The sequence below is a fragment of the Crinia signifera genome, chromosome 2 (genome assembly GCF_055691185.1).
Source record: "Crinia signifera chromosome 2, ASM5569118v1, whole genome shotgun sequence".
Classification (NCBI taxonomy): Eukaryota; Metazoa; Chordata; class Amphibia; order Anura; family Myobatrachidae; genus Crinia; species Crinia signifera.
In genome coordinates, this window is record NC_139218.1 from 102997376 (window position 1) to 103016750 (window position 19375).

The 19375-nt window shown below is 32.4% G+C and overlaps 22 non-coding genes across 22 annotated transcripts; all 22 read left to right on the forward strand.

Moving 5' to 3' along the window:
• Window positions 1-600: 600 nt before the first annotated feature.
• LOC146061305 (small nucleolar RNA U3) lies at window positions 601-816 on the forward strand. Its single transcript, XR_014470827.1, has one exon. It is a non-coding gene; the product is annotated as a small nucleolar RNA U3 (small nucleolar RNA).
• Window positions 817-1445: 629 nt separating this feature from the next.
• LOC146061293 (small nucleolar RNA U3) lies at window positions 1446-1661 on the forward strand. Its single transcript, XR_014470816.1, has one exon. It is a non-coding gene; the product is annotated as a small nucleolar RNA U3 (small nucleolar RNA).
• A 630-nt stretch (window positions 1662-2291) lies between these two features.
• LOC146061122 (small nucleolar RNA U3) lies at window positions 2292-2507 on the forward strand. Its single transcript, XR_014470668.1, has one exon. It is a non-coding gene; the product is annotated as a small nucleolar RNA U3 (small nucleolar RNA).
• A 614-nt stretch (window positions 2508-3121) lies between these two features.
• LOC146061026 (small nucleolar RNA U3) lies at window positions 3122-3337 on the forward strand. The gene has a single exon (XR_014470585.1). It is a non-coding gene; the product is annotated as a small nucleolar RNA U3 (small nucleolar RNA).
• A 630-nt stretch (window positions 3338-3967) lies between these two features.
• LOC146060973 (small nucleolar RNA U3) lies at window positions 3968-4183 on the forward strand. The gene has a single exon (XR_014470539.1). It is a non-coding gene; the product is annotated as a small nucleolar RNA U3 (small nucleolar RNA).
• A 630-nt stretch (window positions 4184-4813) lies between these two features.
• On the forward strand, window positions 4814-5029 carry LOC146061107 (small nucleolar RNA U3). Its single transcript, XR_014470655.1, has one exon. It is a non-coding gene; the product is annotated as a small nucleolar RNA U3 (small nucleolar RNA).
• Window positions 5030-5659: 630 nt separating this feature from the next.
• On the forward strand, window positions 5660-5875 carry LOC146061294 (small nucleolar RNA U3). The gene has a single exon (XR_014470817.1). It is a non-coding gene; the product is annotated as a small nucleolar RNA U3 (small nucleolar RNA).
• A 630-nt stretch (window positions 5876-6505) lies between these two features.
• Window positions 6506-6721, forward strand: LOC146061123 (small nucleolar RNA U3). Its single transcript, XR_014470669.1, has one exon. It is a non-coding gene; the product is annotated as a small nucleolar RNA U3 (small nucleolar RNA).
• Window positions 6722-7335: 614 nt separating this feature from the next.
• On the forward strand, window positions 7336-7551 carry LOC146061027 (small nucleolar RNA U3). The gene has a single exon (XR_014470586.1). It is a non-coding gene; the product is annotated as a small nucleolar RNA U3 (small nucleolar RNA).
• Window positions 7552-8181: 630 nt separating this feature from the next.
• LOC146061306 (small nucleolar RNA U3) lies at window positions 8182-8397 on the forward strand. The gene has a single exon (XR_014470828.1). It is a non-coding gene; the product is annotated as a small nucleolar RNA U3 (small nucleolar RNA).
• Window positions 8398-9026: 629 nt separating this feature from the next.
• Window positions 9027-9242, forward strand: LOC146061288 (small nucleolar RNA U3). Its single transcript, XR_014470812.1, has one exon. It is a non-coding gene; the product is annotated as a small nucleolar RNA U3 (small nucleolar RNA).
• A 630-nt stretch (window positions 9243-9872) lies between these two features.
• Window positions 9873-10088, forward strand: LOC146061124 (small nucleolar RNA U3). The gene has a single exon (XR_014470670.1). It is a non-coding gene; the product is annotated as a small nucleolar RNA U3 (small nucleolar RNA).
• A 614-nt stretch (window positions 10089-10702) lies between these two features.
• LOC146061435 (small nucleolar RNA U3) lies at window positions 10703-10914 on the forward strand. The gene has a single exon (XR_014470933.1). It is a non-coding gene; the product is annotated as a small nucleolar RNA U3 (small nucleolar RNA).
• A 1032-nt stretch (window positions 10915-11946) lies between these two features.
• LOC146061334 (small nucleolar RNA U3) lies at window positions 11947-12162 on the forward strand. Its single transcript, XR_014470852.1, has one exon. It is a non-coding gene; the product is annotated as a small nucleolar RNA U3 (small nucleolar RNA).
• Window positions 12163-12792: 630 nt separating this feature from the next.
• LOC146061192 (small nucleolar RNA U3) lies at window positions 12793-13008 on the forward strand. Its single transcript, XR_014470730.1, has one exon. It is a non-coding gene; the product is annotated as a small nucleolar RNA U3 (small nucleolar RNA).
• A 630-nt stretch (window positions 13009-13638) lies between these two features.
• On the forward strand, window positions 13639-13854 carry LOC146061028 (small nucleolar RNA U3). The gene has a single exon (XR_014470587.1). It is a non-coding gene; the product is annotated as a small nucleolar RNA U3 (small nucleolar RNA).
• Window positions 13855-14483: 629 nt separating this feature from the next.
• LOC146061029 (small nucleolar RNA U3) lies at window positions 14484-14699 on the forward strand. Its single transcript, XR_014470588.1, has one exon. It is a non-coding gene; the product is annotated as a small nucleolar RNA U3 (small nucleolar RNA).
• Window positions 14700-15329: 630 nt separating this feature from the next.
• On the forward strand, window positions 15330-15545 carry LOC146061056 (small nucleolar RNA U3). The gene has a single exon (XR_014470611.1). It is a non-coding gene; the product is annotated as a small nucleolar RNA U3 (small nucleolar RNA).
• Window positions 15546-16176: 631 nt separating this feature from the next.
• On the forward strand, window positions 16177-16396 carry LOC146061326 (small nucleolar RNA U3). Its single transcript, XR_014470845.1, has one exon. It is a non-coding gene; the product is annotated as a small nucleolar RNA U3 (small nucleolar RNA).
• Window positions 16397-17026: 630 nt separating this feature from the next.
• Window positions 17027-17242, forward strand: LOC146061182 (small nucleolar RNA U3). Its single transcript, XR_014470721.1, has one exon. It is a non-coding gene; the product is annotated as a small nucleolar RNA U3 (small nucleolar RNA).
• A 630-nt stretch (window positions 17243-17872) lies between these two features.
• On the forward strand, window positions 17873-18088 carry LOC146061096 (small nucleolar RNA U3). The gene has a single exon (XR_014470645.1). It is a non-coding gene; the product is annotated as a small nucleolar RNA U3 (small nucleolar RNA).
• Window positions 18089-18718: 630 nt separating this feature from the next.
• On the forward strand, window positions 18719-18934 carry LOC146060958 (small nucleolar RNA U3). The gene has a single exon (XR_014470525.1). It is a non-coding gene; the product is annotated as a small nucleolar RNA U3 (small nucleolar RNA).
• The last annotated feature ends 441 nt before the right edge of the window (window positions 18935-19375 follow it).

Sequence of the window (19375 nt, forward strand, 5' to 3'; positions counted from 1 at the left end):
ATTTTGTGCTGTAGTTGTGTGTGTTTGAGTAAATATGGGTCTACATATCTTTACGTTTCTGAATTTGAACGTTGATTAGTAGAGAAAAATGTTTTTGATTATGTATTTGCATTTGACTTTTAATCTTGTACAAGTGATTTATTTTTATGAGGACTGATGCATTTAAAACAATTTTGTTTGCAGCGTATTTGTTTTAAAATGGGTATTAGCAAAATAGTAAAAGCTGAATTGCTTACAGTTGCAAGCCACTGATTTATTTTTGAATGCATTTTGGGAAATGATAAAATTACCAATAGATTTTCGATAGTAATATTAGTGCATTATTTTAATTGCTAAGTATTCTGTTTGATATTTAAGACCAACATCTTAGTGTATGCCAATATTATAATCTGCAAAATAATTCTATTTTAAAATGTCTCTAGACTTACAACAAACCATTTATAGTTTGTATACTTTAATCATTCAATTTGTGGAGCAGGTTATGATTGTGAAAATTGGGTAACAATACGATTACCCACTTTCAAAAATGGTACAAAAATGTCTCCATTACTTTAAATACTGATTCTTATGGTCTAGCTAAACCATCAACAAATGGGAATTAAGACTATACTTTCAGGGATCATTTCTATAGGCAATGATGGGAGAAATGTGCTTGAAAGTGTTCAAACTCACCAACCACACTGATGAGTTAAAGGGCTCTCTTCTCAGCATGAAGGCAGTTGGCAACTCTGTTTCTTATGGATGTTGCTTGCTTTTGATGACTGTGCCACTTTTTGAAATAGAAAAAGTGGTAAGAGAGAGCTCATTCAGAGTGGTTGTTTCCAGTTTTCATTATATGTTATGGCAATTTTGTGCTGTAGTTGTGTGTGTTTGAGTAAATATGGGTCTACATATCTTTACGTTTCTGAATTTGAACGTTGATTAGTAGAGAAAAATGTTTTTGAATGAGTATTTGCGTTTGACTTTTAATCTTGTACAAGTGATTTATTTTTATGAGGACTGATGCATTTAAAACAATTTTTTTGTAGCATATTTGTTTTAAAATGGGTATTAGCAAAATAGTAACAGCTGAATTGCTTACAGTTGCAAGCCACTGATTTATTTTTGAATGCAATGTGGGAAATGATTAAATTACCAATAGATTTTCGATAGTAATATTAGTGCATTATTTTAATTGCTAAGTATTCTGTTTGATATTTAAGACCAACATCTTTATGTATGCCAATATTATAATCTGCTAAATAATTCTATTTTAAAATGTCTCCAGACTTACAACAAACCATTTATAGTTTGTATACTTTAATCATTCAATTTGTGGAGCAGGTTATGTTTGTGAAAATTGGGTAACAATACGATTACCCACTTTCAAAAATGGTACAAAAATGTCTCCATTACTTTAAATACTGATTCTTATGGTCTAGCTAAACCATCAACAAATGGGAATTAAGACTATACTTTCAGGGATCATTTCTATAGGCAATGATGGGAGAAATGTGCTTGAAAGTGTTCAAACTCACAGACCACAATGATGAGTGAAAGGGTTCTCTTCTCAGCATGAAGGCAGTTGGCAACTCTGTTTCTTATGGATGTTGCTTGCTTTTGATGACTGTGCCACTTTTTGAAATAGAAAAAGTGGTAGGAGGGAGCTCATTCAGAGTGGTTGTTTCCAGTTTTCACTATACGTTATGGCAATTTTGTGCTGTAGTTGTTTGTGTTTGAGTAAATATGGGTCTACATATCTTTACGTTTCTGAATTTGAACGTTGATTAGTAGAGAAAAATGTTTTTGATTGAGTATTTGCATTTGACTTTTAATCTTGTACAAGTGATTTATTTTTATGAGGACTGATGCATTTAAAACAATTTTGTTTACAGCGTATTTGTTTTAAAATGGGTATTAGCAAAATAGTAAAAACTGAATTGCTTACAGTTGCAAGCCACTGATTTATTTTTGAATGCAATGTGGGAAATGATGAAATTACCAATAGATTTTCGATAGTAATATTAGTGCATTATTTTAATTGCTAAGTATTCTGTTTGATATTTAAGACCAACATCTTAGTGTATGCCAATAATATAATCTGCTAAATAATTCTATTTTAAAATGTCTCTAGACTTACAACAAACCATTTATAGTTTGTATACTTTAATCATTCAATTTGTGGAGCAGGTTATGTTTGTGAAAATTGGGTAACAATACGATAACCCACTTTCAAAAATGGTACAAAAATGTCTCCATTACTTTAAATACTGATTCTTATGGTCTAGCTAAACCATCAACAAATGGGAATTAAGACTATACTTTCAGAGATCATTTCTATAGGCAATGATGGGAGAAATGTGCTTGAAAGTGTCCAAACTCACCAACCACAATGATGAGTTAAAGGGCTCTCTTCTCAGCATGAAGGCAGTTGGCAACTCTGTTTCTTATGGATGTTGCTTGCTTTTGATGACTGTGCCACTTTTTGAAATTGAAAAAGTGGTAGGAGAGAGCTCATTCAGAGTGGTTGTTTCCAGTTTTCATTATACGTTATGGCAATTTTGTGCTGTAGTTGTGTGTGTTTAAGTAAATATGGGTCTACATATCTTTACGTTGAATAGTAGAGAAAAATGTTTTTGAATGAGTATTTGCGTTTGACTTTTAATCTTGTACAAGTGATTTATTTTTATGAGGACTGATGCATTTAAAACAATTTTTTTTGTAGCATATTTGTTTTAAAATGGGTATTAGCAAAATAGTAACAGCTGAATTGCTTACAGTTGCAAGCAACTGATTTATTTTTGAATGCAATGTGGGAAATGATGAAATGACCAATAGATTTTCGATAGTAATATTAGTGCATTATTTTAATTGCTAAGTATTCTGTTTGATATTTAAGACCAACATCTTTATGTATGCCAATATTATAATCTGCTAAATAATTCTATTTTAAAATGTCTCCAGAATTACAACAAACCATTTATAGTTTGTATACTTTAATCATTCAATTTGTGGAGCAGGTTATGTTTGTGAAAATTGGGTAACAATACGATTACCCACTTTCAAAAATGGTACAAAAATGTCTCCATTACTTTAAATACTGATTCTTATGGTCTAGCTAAACCATCAACAAATGGGAATTAAGACTATACTTTCAGGGATCATTTCTATAGGCAATGATGGGAGAAATGTGCTTGAAAGTGTCCAAACTCACCAACCACAATGATGAGTTAAAGGGCTCTCTTCTCAGCATGAAGGCAGTTGGCAACTCTGTTTCTTATGGATGTTGCTTGCTTTTGATGACTGTGCCACTTTTTGAAATAGAAAAAGTGGTAGGAGAGAGCTCATTCAGAGTGGTTGTTTCCAGTTTTCATTATACGTTATGGCAATTTTGTGCTGTAGTTGTGTGTGTTTGAGTAAATATGGGTCTACATATCTTTACGTTTCTGAATTTGAATGTTGATTAGTAGAGAAAAATGTTTTTGATTATGTATTTGCATTTGACTTTTAATCTTGTACAAGTGATTTATTTTTATGAGGACTGATGCATTTAAAACAATTTTGTTTGCAGCGTATTTGTTTTAAAATGGGTATTAGCAAAATAGTAAAAGCTGAATTGCTTACAGTTGCAAGCCACTGATTTATTTTTGAATGCATTTTGGGAAATGATAAAATTACCAATAGATTTTCGATAGTAATATTAGTGCATTATTTTAATTGCTAAGTATTCTGTTTGATATTTAAGACCAACATCTTAGTGTATGCCAATATTATAATCTGCTAAATAATTCTATTTTAAAATGTCTCTAGACTTACAACAAACCATTTATAGTTTGTATACTTTAATCATTCAATTTGTGGAGCAGGTTATGTTTGTGAAAATTGGGTAACAATACGATTACCCACTTTCAAAAATGGTACAAAAATGTCTCCATTACTTTAAATACTGATTCTTATGGTCTAGCTAAACCATCAACAAATGGGAATTAAGACTATACTTTCAGGGATCATTTCTATAGGCAATGATGGGAGAAATGTGCTTGAAAGTGTCCAAATTCACCAACCACAATGATGAGTTAAAGGGCTCTCTTCTCAGCATGAAGGCAGTTGGCAACTCTGTTTCTTATGGATGTTGCTTGCTTTTGATGACTGTGCCACTTTTTGAAATAGAAAAAGTGGTAGGAGAGAGCTCATTCAGAGTGGTTGTTTCCAGTTTTCACTATACGTAATGGCAATTTTGTGCTGTAGTTGTGTGTGTTTGAGTAAATATGGGTCTACATATCTTTACGTTTCTGAATTTGAACGTTGATTAGTAGAGAAAAATGTTTTTGAATGAGTATTTGCGTTTGACTTTTAATCTTGTACAAGTGATTTATTTTTATGAGGACTGATGCATTTAAAACAATTTTGTTTGCAGCATATTTCTTTTAAAATGGGTATTAGCAAACTAGTAACAGCTGAATTGCTTACAGTTGCAAGCCACTGATTTATTTTTGAATGCAATGTGGGAAATGATGAAATTACCAATAGATTTTCGATAGTAATATTAGTGCATTATTTTAATTGCTAAGTATTCTGTTTGATATTTAAGACCAACATCTTTATGTATGCCAATATTATAATCTGCTAAATAATTCTATTTTAAAATGTCTCTAGACTTACAACAAACCATTTATAGTTTGTATACTTTAATCATTCAATTTGTGGAGCAGGTTATGTTTGTGAAAATTGGGTAACAATACGATTACCCACTTTCAAAAATGGTACAAAAATGTCTCCATTACTTTAAATACTGATTCTTATGGTCTAGCTAAACCATCAACAAATGGGAATTAAGACTATACTTTCAGGGATCATTTCTATAGGCAATGATGGGAGAAATGTGCTTGAAAGTGTCCAAACTCACCAACCACAATGATGAGTTAAAGGGTTCTCTTCTCAGCATGAAGGCAGTTGGCAACTCTGTTTCTTATGGATGTTGCTTGCTTTTGATGACTGTGCCACTTTTTGAAATAGAAAAAGTGGTAGGAGAGAGCTCATTCAGAGTGGTTGTTTCCAGTTTTCACTATACGTTATGGCAATTTTGTGCTGTAGTTGTGTGTGTTTGAGTAAATATGGGTCTACATATCTTTACGTTTCTGAATTTGAACGTTGATTAGTAGAGAAAAATGTTTTTGATTATGTATTTGCATTTGACTTTTAATCTTGTACAAGTGATTTATTTTTATGAGGACTGATGCATTTAAAACAATTTTGTTTGCAGCGTATTTGTTTTAAAATGGGTATTAGCAAAATAGTAAAAGCTGAATTGCTTACAGTTGCAAGCCACTGATTTATTTTTGAATGCATTTTGGGAAATGATAAAATTACCAATAGATTTTCGATAGTAATATTAGTGCATTATTTTAATTGCTAAGTATTCTGTTTGATATTTAAGACCAACATCTTAGTGTATGCCAATATTATAATCTGCAAAATAATTCTATTTTAAAATGTCTCTAGACTTACAACAAACCATTTATAGTTTGTATACTTTAATCATTCAATTTGTGGAGCAGGTTATGATTGTGAAAATTGGGTAACAATACGATTACCCACTTTCAAAAATGGTACAAAAATGTCTCCATTACTTTAAATACTGATTCTTATGGTCTAGCTAAACCATCAACAAATGGGAATTAAGACTATACTTTCAGGGATCATTTCTATAGGCAATGATGGGAGAAATGTGCTTGAAAGTGTTCAAACTCACAGACCACAATGATGAGTGAAAGGGTTCTCTTCTCAGCATGAAGGCAGTTGGCAACTCTGTTTCTTATGGATGTTGCTTGCTTTTGATGACTGTGCCACTTTTTGAAATAGAAAAAGTGGTAGGAGGGAGCTCATTCAGAGTGGTTGTTTCCAGTTTTCACTATACGTTATGGCAATTTTGTGCTGTAGTTGTTTGTGTTTGAGTAAATATGGGTCTACATATCTTTACGTTTCTGAATTTGAACGTTGATTAGTAGAGAAAAATGTTTTTGATTGAGTATTTGCATTTGACTTTTAATCTTGTACAAGTGATTTATTTTTATGAGGACTGATGCATTTAAAACAATTTTGTTTACAGCGTATTTGTTTTAAAATGGGTATTAGCAAAATAGTAAAAACTGAATTGCTTACAGTTGCAAGCCACTGATTTATTTTTGAATGCAATGTGGGAAATGATGAAATTACCAATAGATTTTCGATAGTAATATTAGTGCATTATTTTAATTGCTAAGTATTCTGTTTGATATTTAAGACCAACATCTTAGTGTATGCCAATAATATAATCTGCTAAATAATTCTATTTTAAAATGTCTCTAGACTTACAACAAACCATTTATAGTTTGTATACTTTAATCATTCAATTTGTGGAGCAGGTTATGTTTGTGAAAATTGGGTAACAATACGATAACCCACTTTCAAAAATGGTACAAAAATGTCTCCATTACTTTAAATACTGATTCTTATGGTCTAGCTAAACCATCAACAAATGGGAATTAAGACTATACTTTCAGAGATCATTTCTATAGGCAATGATGGGAGAAATGTGCTTGAAAGTGTCCAAACTCACCAACCACAATGATGAGTTAAAGGGCTCTCTTCTCAGCATGAAGGCAGTTGGCAACTCTGTTTCTTATGGATGTTGCTTGCTTTTGATGACTGTGCCACTTTTTGAAATTGAAAAAGTGGTAGGAGAGAGCTCATTCAGAGTGGTTGTTTCCAGTTTTCATTATACGTTATGGCAATTTTGTGCTGTAGTTGTGTGTGTTTGAGTAAATATGGGTCTACATATCTTTACGTTGAATAGTAGAGAAAAATGTTTTTGAATGAGTATTTGCGTTTGACTTTTAATCTTGTACAAGTGATTTATTTTTATGAGGACTGATGCATTTAAAACAATTTTTTTTGTAGCATATTTGTTTTAAAATGGGTATTAGCAAAATAGTAACAGCTGAATTGCTTACAGTTGCAAGCAACTGATTTATTTTTGAATGCAATGTGGGAAATGATGAAATGACCAATAGATTTTCGATAGTAATATTAGTGCATTATTTTAATTGCTAAGTATTCTGTTTGATATTTAAGACCAACATCTTTATGTATGCCAATATTATAATCTGCTAAATAATTCTATTTTAAAATGTCTCCAGAATTACAACAAACCATTTATAGTTTGTATACTTTAATCATTCAATTTGTGGAGCAGGTTATGTTTGTGAAAATTGGGTAACAATACGATTACCCACTTTCAAAAATGGTACAAAAATGTCTCCATTACTTTAAATACTGATTCTTATGGTCTAGCTAAACCATCAACAAATGGGAATTAAGACTATACTTTCAGGGATCATTTCTATAGGCAATGATGGGAGAAATGTGCTTGAAAGTGTCCAAACTCACCAACCACAATGATGAGTTAAAGGGCTCTCTTCTCAGCATGAAGGCAGTTGGCAACTCTGTTTCTTATGGATGTTGCTTGCTTTTGATGACTGTGCCACTTTTTGAAATAGAAAAAGTGGTAGGAGAGAGCTCATTCAGAGTGGTTGTTTCCAGTTTTCATTATACGTTATGGCAATTATGTGCTGTAGTTGTGTGTGTTTGAGTAAATATGGGTCTACATATCTTTACGTTTCTGAATTTGAATGTTGATTAGTAGAGAAAAATGTTTTTGATTATGTATTTGCATTTGACTTTTAATCTTGTACAAGTGATTTATTTTTATGAGGACTGATGCATTTAAAACAATTTTGTTTGCAGCGTATTTGTTTTAAAATGGGTATTAGCAAAATAGTAAAAGCTGAATTGCTTACAGTTGCAAGCCACTGATTTATTTTTGAATGCATTTTGGGAAATGATAAAATTACCAATAGATTTTCGATAGTAATATTAGTGCATTATTTTAATTGCTAAGTATTCTGTTTGATATTTAAGACCAACATCTTAGTGTATGCCAATATTATAATCTGCAAAATAATTCTATTTTAAAATGTCTCTAGACTTACAACAAACCATTTATAGTTTGTATACTTTAATCATTCAATTTGTGGAGCAGGTTATGATTGTGAAAATTGGGTAACAATACGATTACCCACTTTCAAAAATGGTACAAAAATGTCTCCATTACTTTAAATACTGATTCTTATGGTCTAGCTAAACCATCAACAAATGGGAATTAAGACTATACTTTCAGGGATCATTTCTATAGGCAATGATGGGAGAAATGTGCTTGAAAGTGTTCAAACTCACCAACCACACTGATGAGTTAAAGGGCTCTCTTCTCAGCATGAAGGCAGTTGGCAACTCTGTTTCTTATGGATGTTGCTTGCTTTTGATGACTGTGCCACTTTTTGAAATAGAAAAAGTGGTAAGAGAGAGCTCATTCAGAGTGGTTGTTTCCAGTTTTCATTATATGTTATGGCAATTTTGTGCTGTAGTTGTGTGTGTTTGAGTAAATATGGGTCTACATATCTTTACGTTTCTGAATTTGAACGTTGATTAGTAGAGAAAAATGTTTTTGAATGAGTATTTGCGTTTGACTTTTAATCTTGTACAAGTGATTTATTTTTATGAGGACTGATGCATTTAAAACAATTTTTTTGTAGCATATTTGTTTTAAAATGGGTATTAGCAAAATAGTAACAGCTGAATTGCTTACAGTTGCAAGCCACTGATTTATTTTTGAATGCAATGTGGGAAATGATTAAATTACCAATAGATTTTCGATAGTAATATTAGTGCATTATTTTAATTGCTAAGTATTCTGTTTGATATTTAAGACCAACATCTTTATGTATGCCAATATTATAATCTGCTAAATAATTCTATTTTAAAATGTCTCCAGACTTACAACAAACCATTTATAGTTTGTATACTTTAATCATTCAATTTGTGGAGCAGGTTATGTTTGTGAAAATTGGGTAACAATACGATTACCCACTTTCAAAAATGGTACAAAAATGTCTCCATTACTTTAAATACTGATTCTTATGGTCTAGCTAAACCATCAACAAATGGGAATTAAGACTATACTTTCAGGGATCATTTCTATAGGTAATGATGGGAGAAATGTGCTTGAAAGTGTTCAAACTCACAGACCACAATGATGAGTGAAAGGGTTCTCTTCTCAGCATGAAGGCAGTTGGCAACTCTGTTTCTTATGGATGTTGCTTGCTTTTGATGACTGTGCCACTTTTTGAAATAGAAAAAGTGGTAGGAGGGAGCTCATTCAGAGTGGTTGTTTCCAGTTTTCACTATACGTTATGGCAATTTTGTGCTGTAGTTGTTTGTGTTTGAGTAAATATGGGTCTACATATCTTTACGTTTCTGAATTTGAACGTTGATTAGTAGAGAAAAATGTTTTTGATTGAGTATTTGCATTTGACTTTTAATCTTGTACAAGTGATTTATTTTTATGAGGACTGATGCATTTAAAACAATTTTGTTTACAGCGTATTTGTTTTAAAATGGGTATTAGCAAAATAGTAAAAACTGAATTGCTTACAGTTGCAAGCCACTGATTTATTTTTGAATGCAATGTGGGAAATGATAAAATTACCAATAGATTTTCGATAGTAATATTAGTGCATTATTTTAATTGCTAAGTATTCTGTTTGATATTTAAGACCAACATCTTAGTGTATGCCAATAATATAATCTGCTAAATAATTCTATTTTAAAATGTCTCTAGACTTACAACAAACCATTTATAGTTTGTATACTTTAATCATTCAATTTGTGGAGCAGGTTATGTTTGTGAAAATTGGGTAACAATACGATAACCCACTTTCAAAAATGGTACAAAAATGTCTCCATTACTTTAAATACTGATTCTTATGGTCTAGCTAAACCATCAACAAATGGGAATTAAGACTATACTTTCAGAGATCATTTCTATAGGCAATGATGGGAGAAATGTGCTTGAAAGTGTCCAAACTCACCAACCACAATGATGAGTTAAAGGGCTCTCTTCTCAGCATGAAGGCAGTTGGCAACTCTGTTTCTTATGGATGTTGCTTGCTTTTGATGACTGTGCCACTTTTTGAAATTGAAAAAGTGGTAGGAGAGAGCTCATTCAGAGTGGTTGTTTCCAGTTTTCATTATACGTTATGGCAATTTTGTGCTGTAGTTGTGTGTGTTTGAGTAAATATGGGTCTACATATCTTTACGTTGAATAGTAGAGAAAAATGTTTTTGAATGAGTATTTGCGTTTGACTTTTAATCTTGTACAAGTGATTTATTTTTATGAGGACTGATGCATTTAAAACAATTTTTTTTGTAGCATATTTGTTTTAAAATGGGTATTAGCAAAATAGTAACAGCTGAATTGCTTACAGTTGCAAGCAACTGATTTATTTTTGAATGCAATGTGGGAAATGATGAAATGACCAATAGATTTTCGATAGTAATATTAGTGCATTATTTTAATTGCTAAGTATTCTGTTTGATATTTAAGACCAACATCTTTATGTATGCCAATATTATAATCTGCTAAATAATTCTATTTTAAAATGTCTCCAGAATTACAACAAACCATTTATAGTTTGTATACTTTAATCATTCAATTTGTGGAGCAGGTTATGTTTGTGAAAATTGGGTAACAATACGATTACCCACTTTCAAAAATGGTACAAAAATGTCTCCATTACTTTAAATACTGATTCTTATGGTCTAGCTAAACCATCAACAAATGGGAATTAAGACTATACTTTCAGGGATCATTTCTATAGGCAATGATGGGAGAAATGTGCTTGAAAGTGTCCAAACTCACCAACCACAATGATGAGTTAAAGGGTTCTCTTCTCAGCATGAAGGCAGTTGGCAACTCTGTTTCTTATGGATGTTGCTTGCTTTTGATGACTGTGCCACTTTTTGAAATACAGATGGGGCCGGGCTCATCTTTGCAGGGGATGGCGACGGCGACGCCATTTGCCATTCCCTGCTCCCGCGCCATCTGTGTGTCGGAAGGGGACGCGCGCGCACGAGGTGCGCGCGCGTCCCCTTCCGACGGTGCTGCCGTCCCCTTCCGACGGTCGCCCGGTGCCCACACCGGGCGCCCGCACCCCCCCACAGCCTCCTCGGGTCCCCCCAGCCCCCCTCGAGCGGGAGGCGGACAGTATTGCGTCCGCCTCGCCCGCCGGCCGCCCGGATACTGAGACGCACGTGCGTGGGGGACGCACGCGCGTCTCAGTCAGATGGCGCGCCGTGTTGCTGGCGGATCGCCAGCAGCATGCTGCTGGCGGTTCGCCAGCAAGCATAAGGCCTGCCCTATCTGTAGAAAAAGTGGTAGGAGAGAGCTCATTCAGAGTGGTTGTTTCCAGTTTTCACTATACGTTATGGCAATTTTGTGCTGTAGTTGTGTGTGTTTGAGTAAATATGGGTCTACATATCTTTACGTTTCTGAATTTGAACGTTGATTAGTAGAGAAAAATGTTTTTTGAATGAGTATTTACGTTTGACTTTTAATCTTGTACAAGTGATTTATTTTTATGAGGACTGATGCATTTAAATCAATTTTGTTTGCAGCGTATTTGTTTTAAAATGGGTATTAGCAAAATAGTAACAGCTGAATTACTTACAGTTGCAAGCCACTGATTTATTTTTTAATGCAATTTGGGAAATGATAAAATTACCAGTAGATTTTCGATAGTAATATTAGTGCATTATTTTAATTGCTAAGTATTCTGTTTGATATTTAAGACCAACATCTTAGTGTATGCCAATATTATAATCTGCTAAATAATTCTATTTTAAAATGTCTCTAGACTTACAACAAACCATTTATAGTTTGTATACTTTAATCATTCAATTTGTGGAGCAGGTTATGTTTGTGAAAATTGGGTAACAATACGATTACCCACTTTCAAAAATGGTACAAAAATGTCTCCATTACTTTAAATAATGATTCTTATGGTCTAGCTAAACCATCAACAAATGGGAATTAAGACTATACTTTCAGGGATCGTTTCTATAGGCAATGATGGGAGAAATGTGCTTGAAAGTGTCCAAACTCACCAACCACAATGATGAGTTAAAGGGCTCTCTTCTCAGCATGAAGGCAGTTGGCAACTCTGTTTCTTATGAATGTTGCTTGCTTTTGATGACTGTGCCACTTTTTGAAATAGAAAAAGTGGTAGGAGAGAGCTCATCCAGAGTGGTTGTTTCCAGTTTTCACTATACGTTATGGCAATTTTGTGCTGTAGTTGTGTGTGTTTGAGTAAATATTGGTCTACATATCTTTACGTTTCTGAATTTGAACGTTGATTAGTAGAGAAAAATGTTTTTGAATGAGTATTTGCGTTTGACTTTTAATCTTGTACAAGTGATTTATTTTTATGAGGACTGATGCATTTAAAACAATTTTGTTTGCAGCATATTTGTTTTAAAATGGGTATTAGCAAAATAGTAACAGCTGAATTGCTTACAGTTGCAAGCCACTGATTTATTTTTGAATGCAATGTGGGAAATGATGAAATTACCAATAGATTTTCGATAGTAATATTAGTGCATTATTTTAATTGCTAAGTATTCTGTTTGATATTTAAGACCAACATCTTTATGTATGACAATATTATAATCTGCTAAATAATTCTATTTTAAAATGTCTCCAGACTTACAACAAACCATTTATAGTTTGTATACTTTAATCATTCAATTTGTGGAGCAGGTTATGTTTGTGAAAATTGGGTAACAATACGATTACCCACTTTCAAAAATGGTACAAAAATGTCTCCATTACTTTAAATACTGATTCTTATGGTCTAGCTAAACCATCAACAAATGGGAATTAAGACTATACTTTCAGGGATCATTTCTATAGGCAATGATGGGAGAAATGTGCTTGAAAGTGTCCAAACTCACCAACCACAATGATGAGTTAAAGGGTTCTCTTCTCAGCATGAAGGCAGTTGGCAACTCTGTTTCTAATGGTTGTTGCTTGCTTTTGATGACTGTGCCACTTTTTGAAATAGAAAAAGTGGTAGGAGAGAGCTCATTCAGAGTGGTTGTTCCCAGTTTTCACTATACGTTATGGCAATTTTGTGCTGTAGTTGTGTGTGTTTGAGTAAATATGGGTCTACATATCTTTACGTTTCTGAATTTGAACGTTGATTAGTAGAGAAAAATGTTTTTGAATGAGTATTTGCGTTTGACTTTTAATCTTGTACAAGTGATTTATTTTTATGAGGACTGATGCATTTAAAACAATTTTGTTTGCAGCGTATTTGTTTTAAAATGGGTATTAGCAAAATAGTAACAGCTGAATTGCTTACAGTTGCAAGCCACTGATTTATTTTTGAATGCAATGTGGGAAATGATGAAATTACCAATAGATTTTCCATAGTAATATTAGTGCATTATTTTAATTGCTAAGTATTCTGTTTGATATTTAAGACCAACATCTTTATGTATGCCAATATTATAATCTGCTAAATAATTCTATTTTAAAATGTCTCCAGACTTACAACAAACCATTTATAGTTTGTATACTTTAATCATTCAATTTGTGGAGCAGGTTATGTTTGTGAAAATTGGGTAACAATACGATTACCCACTTTCAAAAATGGTACAAAAATGTCTCCATTACTTTAAATACTGATTCTTATGGTCTAGCTAAACCATCAACAAATGGGAATTAAGACTATACTTTCAGGGATCATTTCTATAGGCAATGATGGGAGAAATGTGCTTGAAAGTGTCCAAACTCACCAACCACAATGATGAGTTAAAGGGCTCTCTTCTCAGCATGAAGGCAGTTGGCAACTCTGTTTCTTATGGATGTTGCTTGCTTTTGATGACTGTGCCACTTTTTGAAATAGAAAAAGTGGTAGGAGAGAGCTCATTCAGAGTGGTTGTTTCCAGTTTTCACTATACGTTATGGCAATTTTGTGCTGTAGTTGAGTGTGTTTGAGTAAATATGGGTCTACATATCTTTACGTTTCTGAATTTGAACGTTGATTAGTAGAGAAAAATGTTTTTGATTGAGTATTTGCATTTGACTTTTAATCTTGTACAAGTGATTTAATTTTATGAGGACTGATGCATTTAAAACAATTTTGTTTGCAGCGTATTTGTTTTAAAATGGGTATTAGCAAAATAGTAAAAGCTGAATTGCTTACAGTTGCAAGCCACTGATTTATTTTTGAATGCAATGTGGGAAATTATGAAATTACCAATAGATTTTCGATAGTAATATTAGTGCATTATTTTAATTGCTAAGTATTCTGTTTGATATTTAAGACCAACATCTTTATGTATGCCAATATTATAATCTGCTAAATAATTCTATTTTAAAATGTCTCCAGACTTACAACAAACCATTTATAGTTTGTATACTTTAATCATTCAATTTGTGGAGCAGGTTATGTTTGTGAAAATGGGTAACAATACGATTACCCACTTTCAAAAATGGTACAAAAATGTCTCCATTACTTTAAATACTGATTCTTATGGTCTAGCTAAACCATCAACAAATGGGAATTAAGACTATACTTTCAGGGATCATTTCTATAGGCAATGATGGGAGAAATGTGCTTGAAAGTGTCCAAACTCACCAACCACAATGATGAGTTAAAGGGCTCTCTTCTCAGCATGAAGGCAGTTGGCAACTCTGTTTCTTATGGATGTTGCTTGCTTTTGATGACTGTGCCACTTTTTGAAATAGAAAAAGTGGTAGGAGAGAGCTCATTCAGAGTGGTTGTTTCCAGTTTTCACTATACGTTATGGTAATTTTGTGCTGTAGTTGTGTGTGTTTGAGTAAATATGGGTCTACATATCTTTACGTTTCTGAATTTGTACGTTGATTAGTAGAGAAAAATGTTTTTGATTGTGTATTTGCATTTGACTTTTAATCTTGTACAAGTGATTTATTTTTATGAGGACTGATGCATTTAAAACAATTTTGTTTGCAGCGTATTTGTTTTAAAATGGGTATTAGCAAAATAGTAAAAGCTGAATTGCTTACAGTTGCAAGCCACTGATTTATTTTTGAATGCATTTTGGGAAATGATAAAATTACCAATAGATTTTCGATAGTAATATTAGTGCATTATTTTAATTGCTAAGTATTCTGTTTGATATTTAAGACCAACATCTTAATGTATGCCAATATTATAATCTGCTAAATAATTCTATTTTAAAATGTCTCTAGACTTACAACAAACCATTTATAGTTTGTATACTTTAATCATTCAATTTGTGGAGCAGGTTATGTTTGTGAAAATTGGGTAACAATACGATTACCCACTTTCAAAAATGGTACAAAAATGTCTCCATTACTTTAAATACTGATTCTTATGGTCTAGCTAAACCATCAACAAATGGGAATTAAGACTATACTTTCAGGGATCATTTCTATAGGCAATGATGGGAGAAATGTGCTTGAAAGTGTCCAAACTCACCAACCACAATGATGAGTTAAAGGGCTCTCTTCTCAGCATGAAGGCAGTTGGCAACTCTGTTTCTTATAGATGTTGCTTGCTTTTGATGACTGTGCCACTTTTTGAAATAGAAAAAGTGTTAGGAGAGAGCTCATTCAGAGTGGTTGTTTCCAGTTTTCACTATACGTTATGGCAATTTTGTGCTGTAGTTGTGTGTGTTTGAGTAAATATGGGTCTACATATCTTTACGTTTCTGAATTTGAACGTTGATTAGTAGAGAAAAATGTTTTTTGAATGAGTATTTACGTTTGACTTTTAATCTTGTACAAGTGATTTATTTTTATGAGGACTGATGCGTTTAAAACAATTTTGTTTGCAGCGTATTTGTTTTAAAATGGGTATTAGCAAAATAGTAACAGCTGAATTACTTACAGTTGCAAGCCACTGATTTATTTTTTAATGCAATTTGGGAAATGATAAAATTACCAGTAGATTTTCAATAGTAATATTAGTGCATTATTTTAATTGCTAAGTATTCTGTTTGATATTTAAGACCAACATCTTAGTGTATGCCAATATTATAATCTGCTAAATAATTCTATTTTAAAATGTCTCTAGACTTACAACAAACCATTTATAGTTTGTATACTTTAATCATTCAATTTGTGGAGCAGGTTATGTTTGTGAAAATTGGGTAACAATACGATAACCCACTTTCAAAAATGGTACAAAAATGTCTCCATTACTTTAAATACTGATTCTTATGGTCTAGCTAAACCATCAACAAAAGGGAATTAAGACTATACTTTCAGGGATCTTTTCTATAGGCAATGATGGGAGAAATGTGCTTGAAAGTGTCCAAACTCACCAACCACAATGATGAGTTAAAGGGCTCTCTTCTCAGCATGAAGGCAGTTGGCAACTCTGTTTCTTATGGATGTTGGTTGCTTGCTTTTGATGACTGTGCCACTTTTTGAAATAGAAAAAGTGTTAGGAGAGAGCTCATTCAGAGTGGTTGTTTCCAGTTTTCACTATACGTTATGGCAATTTTGTGCTGTAGTTGTGTGTGTTTGAGTAAATATGGGTCTACATATCTTTACATTTCTGAATTTGAACGTTGATTAGTAGAGAAAAATGTTTTTGATTGAGTATTTGCATTTGACTTTTAATCTTGTACAAGTGATTTATTTTTATGAGGACTGATGCATTTAAAACAATTTTGTTTGCAGCGTATTTGTTTTAAAATGGATATTAGCAAAATAGTAAAAGCTGAATTGCTTACAGTTGCAAGCCACTGATTTATTTTTGAATGCATTTTGGGAAATTATAAAATTACCAATAGATTTTCGATAGTAATATTAGTGCATTATTTTAATTGCTAAGTATTCTGTTTGATATTTAAGACCAACATCTTAGTGTATGCCAATATTATAATCTGCTAAATAATTCTATTTTAAAATGTCTCTAGACTTACAACAAACCATTTATAGTTTGTATACTTTAATCATTCAATTTGTGGAGCAGGTTATGTTTGTGAAAATTGGGTAACAATACGATAACCCACTTTCAAAAATGGTACAAAAATGTCTCCATTACTTTAAATACTGATTCTTATGGTCTAGCTAAACCATCAACAAATGGGAATTAAGACTATACTTTCAGGGATCATTTCTATAGGCAATGATGGGAGAAATGTACTTGGAAGTGTCCAAACTCACCAACCACAATGATGAGTTAAAGGGTTCTCTTCTTAGCATGAAGGCAGTTGGCAACTCTGTTTCTTATGGATGTTGCTTGCTTTTGATGACTGTGCCACTTTTTGAAATAGAAAAAGTGGTAGGAGAGAGCTCATTCAGAGTGGTTGTTTCCAGTTTTCATTATAGGTTATGGCAATTTTGTGCTGTAGTTGTGTGTGTTTGAGTAAATATGGGTCTACATATCTTTACGTTTCTGAATTTGAACGTTGATTAGTAGAGAAAAATGTTTTTGAATGAGTATTTGCATTTGACTTTTAATCTTGTACAAGTGATTTATTTTTATGAGGACTGATGCATTTAAAACAATTTTGTTTGCAGCATATTTGTTTTAAAATGGGTATTAGCAAAATAGTAACAGCTGAATTGCTTACAGTTGCAAGCCACTGATTTATTTTTGAATGCAATGTGGGAAATGATGAAATTACCAATAGATTTTCCATAGTAATATTAGTGCATTATTTTAATTGCTAAGTATTCTGTTTGATATTTAAGACCAACATCTTTATGTATGCCAATATTATAATCTGCTAAATAATTCTATTTTAAAATGTCTCCAGACTTACAACAAACCATTTATAGTTTGTATACTTTAATCATTCAATTTGTGGAGCAGGTTATGTTTGTGAAAATTGGGTAACAATACGATTACCCACTTTCAAAAATGGTACAAAAATGTCTCCATTACTTTAAATACTGATTCTTATGGTCTAGCTAAACCATCAACAAATGGGAATTAAGACTATACTTTCAAGGATCATTTCTATAGGCAATGATGGGAGAAATGTGCTTGAAAGTGTCCAAACTCACCAACCACAATGATGAGTTAAAGGGCTCTCTTCTCAGCATGAAGGCAGTTGGCAACTCTGTTTCTTATGGATGTTGCTTGCTTTTGATGACTGTGCCACTTTTTGAAATAGAAAAAGTGGTAGGAGAGAGCTCATTCAGAGTGGTTGTTTCCAGTTTTCACTATACGTTATGGCAATTTTGTGCTGTAGTTGTGTGTGTTTGAGTAAATATGGGTCTACATATCTTTACGTTTCTGAATTTGAACGTTGATTAGTAGAGAAAAATGTTTTTGATTGAGTATTTGCATTTGACTTTTAATCTTGTACAAGTGATTTAATTTTATGAGGACTGATGCATTTAAAACAATTTTGTTTGCAGCGTATTTGTTTTAAAATGGGTATTAGCAAAATAGTAAAAGCTGAATTGCTTACAGTTGCAAGCCACTGATTTATTTTTGAATGCAATGTGGGAAATGATGAAATTACCAATAGATTTTCGATAATAATATTAGTGAATTATTTTAATTCCTAAGTATTCTGTTTGATATTTAAGACCAACATCTTTATGTATGACAATATTATAATCTGCTAAATAATTCTATTTTAAAATGTCTCCAGACTTACAACAAACCATTTATAGTTTGTATACTTTAATCATTCAATTTGTGGAGCAGGTTATGTTTGTGAAAATTGGGTAACAATACGATTACCCACTTTCAAAAATGGTACAAAAATGTCTCCATTACTTTAAATACTGATTCTTATGGTCTAGCTAAACCATCAACAAATGGGAATTAAGACTATACTTTCAGGGATCATTTCTATAGGCAATGATGGGAGAAATGTGCTTGAAAGTGTCCAAACTCACCAACCACAATGATGAGTTAAAGGGCTCTCTTCTCAGCATGAAGGCAGTTGGCAACTCTGTTTCTTATGGATGTTGCTTGCTTTTGATGACTGTGCCACTTTTTGAAATTGAAAAAGTGGTAGGAGAGAGCTCATTCAGAGTGGTTGTTTCCAGTTTTCATTATACGTTATGGCAATTTTGTGCTGTAATTGTGTGTGTTTGAGTAAATATGGGTCTACATATCTTTACGTTGATTAGTAGAGAAAAATGTTTTTGAATGAGTATTTGCATTTGACTTTTAATCTTGTACAAGTGATTTATTTTTATGAGGACTGATGCATTTAAAACAATTTTTTTTGTAGCATATTTGTTTTAAAATAGGTATTAGCAAAATAGTAACAGCTGAATTGCTTACAGTTGCAAGCCACTGATTTATTTTTGAATGCAATGTGGGAAATGATGAAATTACCAATAGATTTTCAATAGTAATATTAATGCATTATTTTAATTGCTAAGTATTCTGTTTGATATTTAAGACCAACATCTTTATGTATGCCAATATTATAATCTGCTAAATAATTCTATTTTAAAATGTCTCCAGACTTA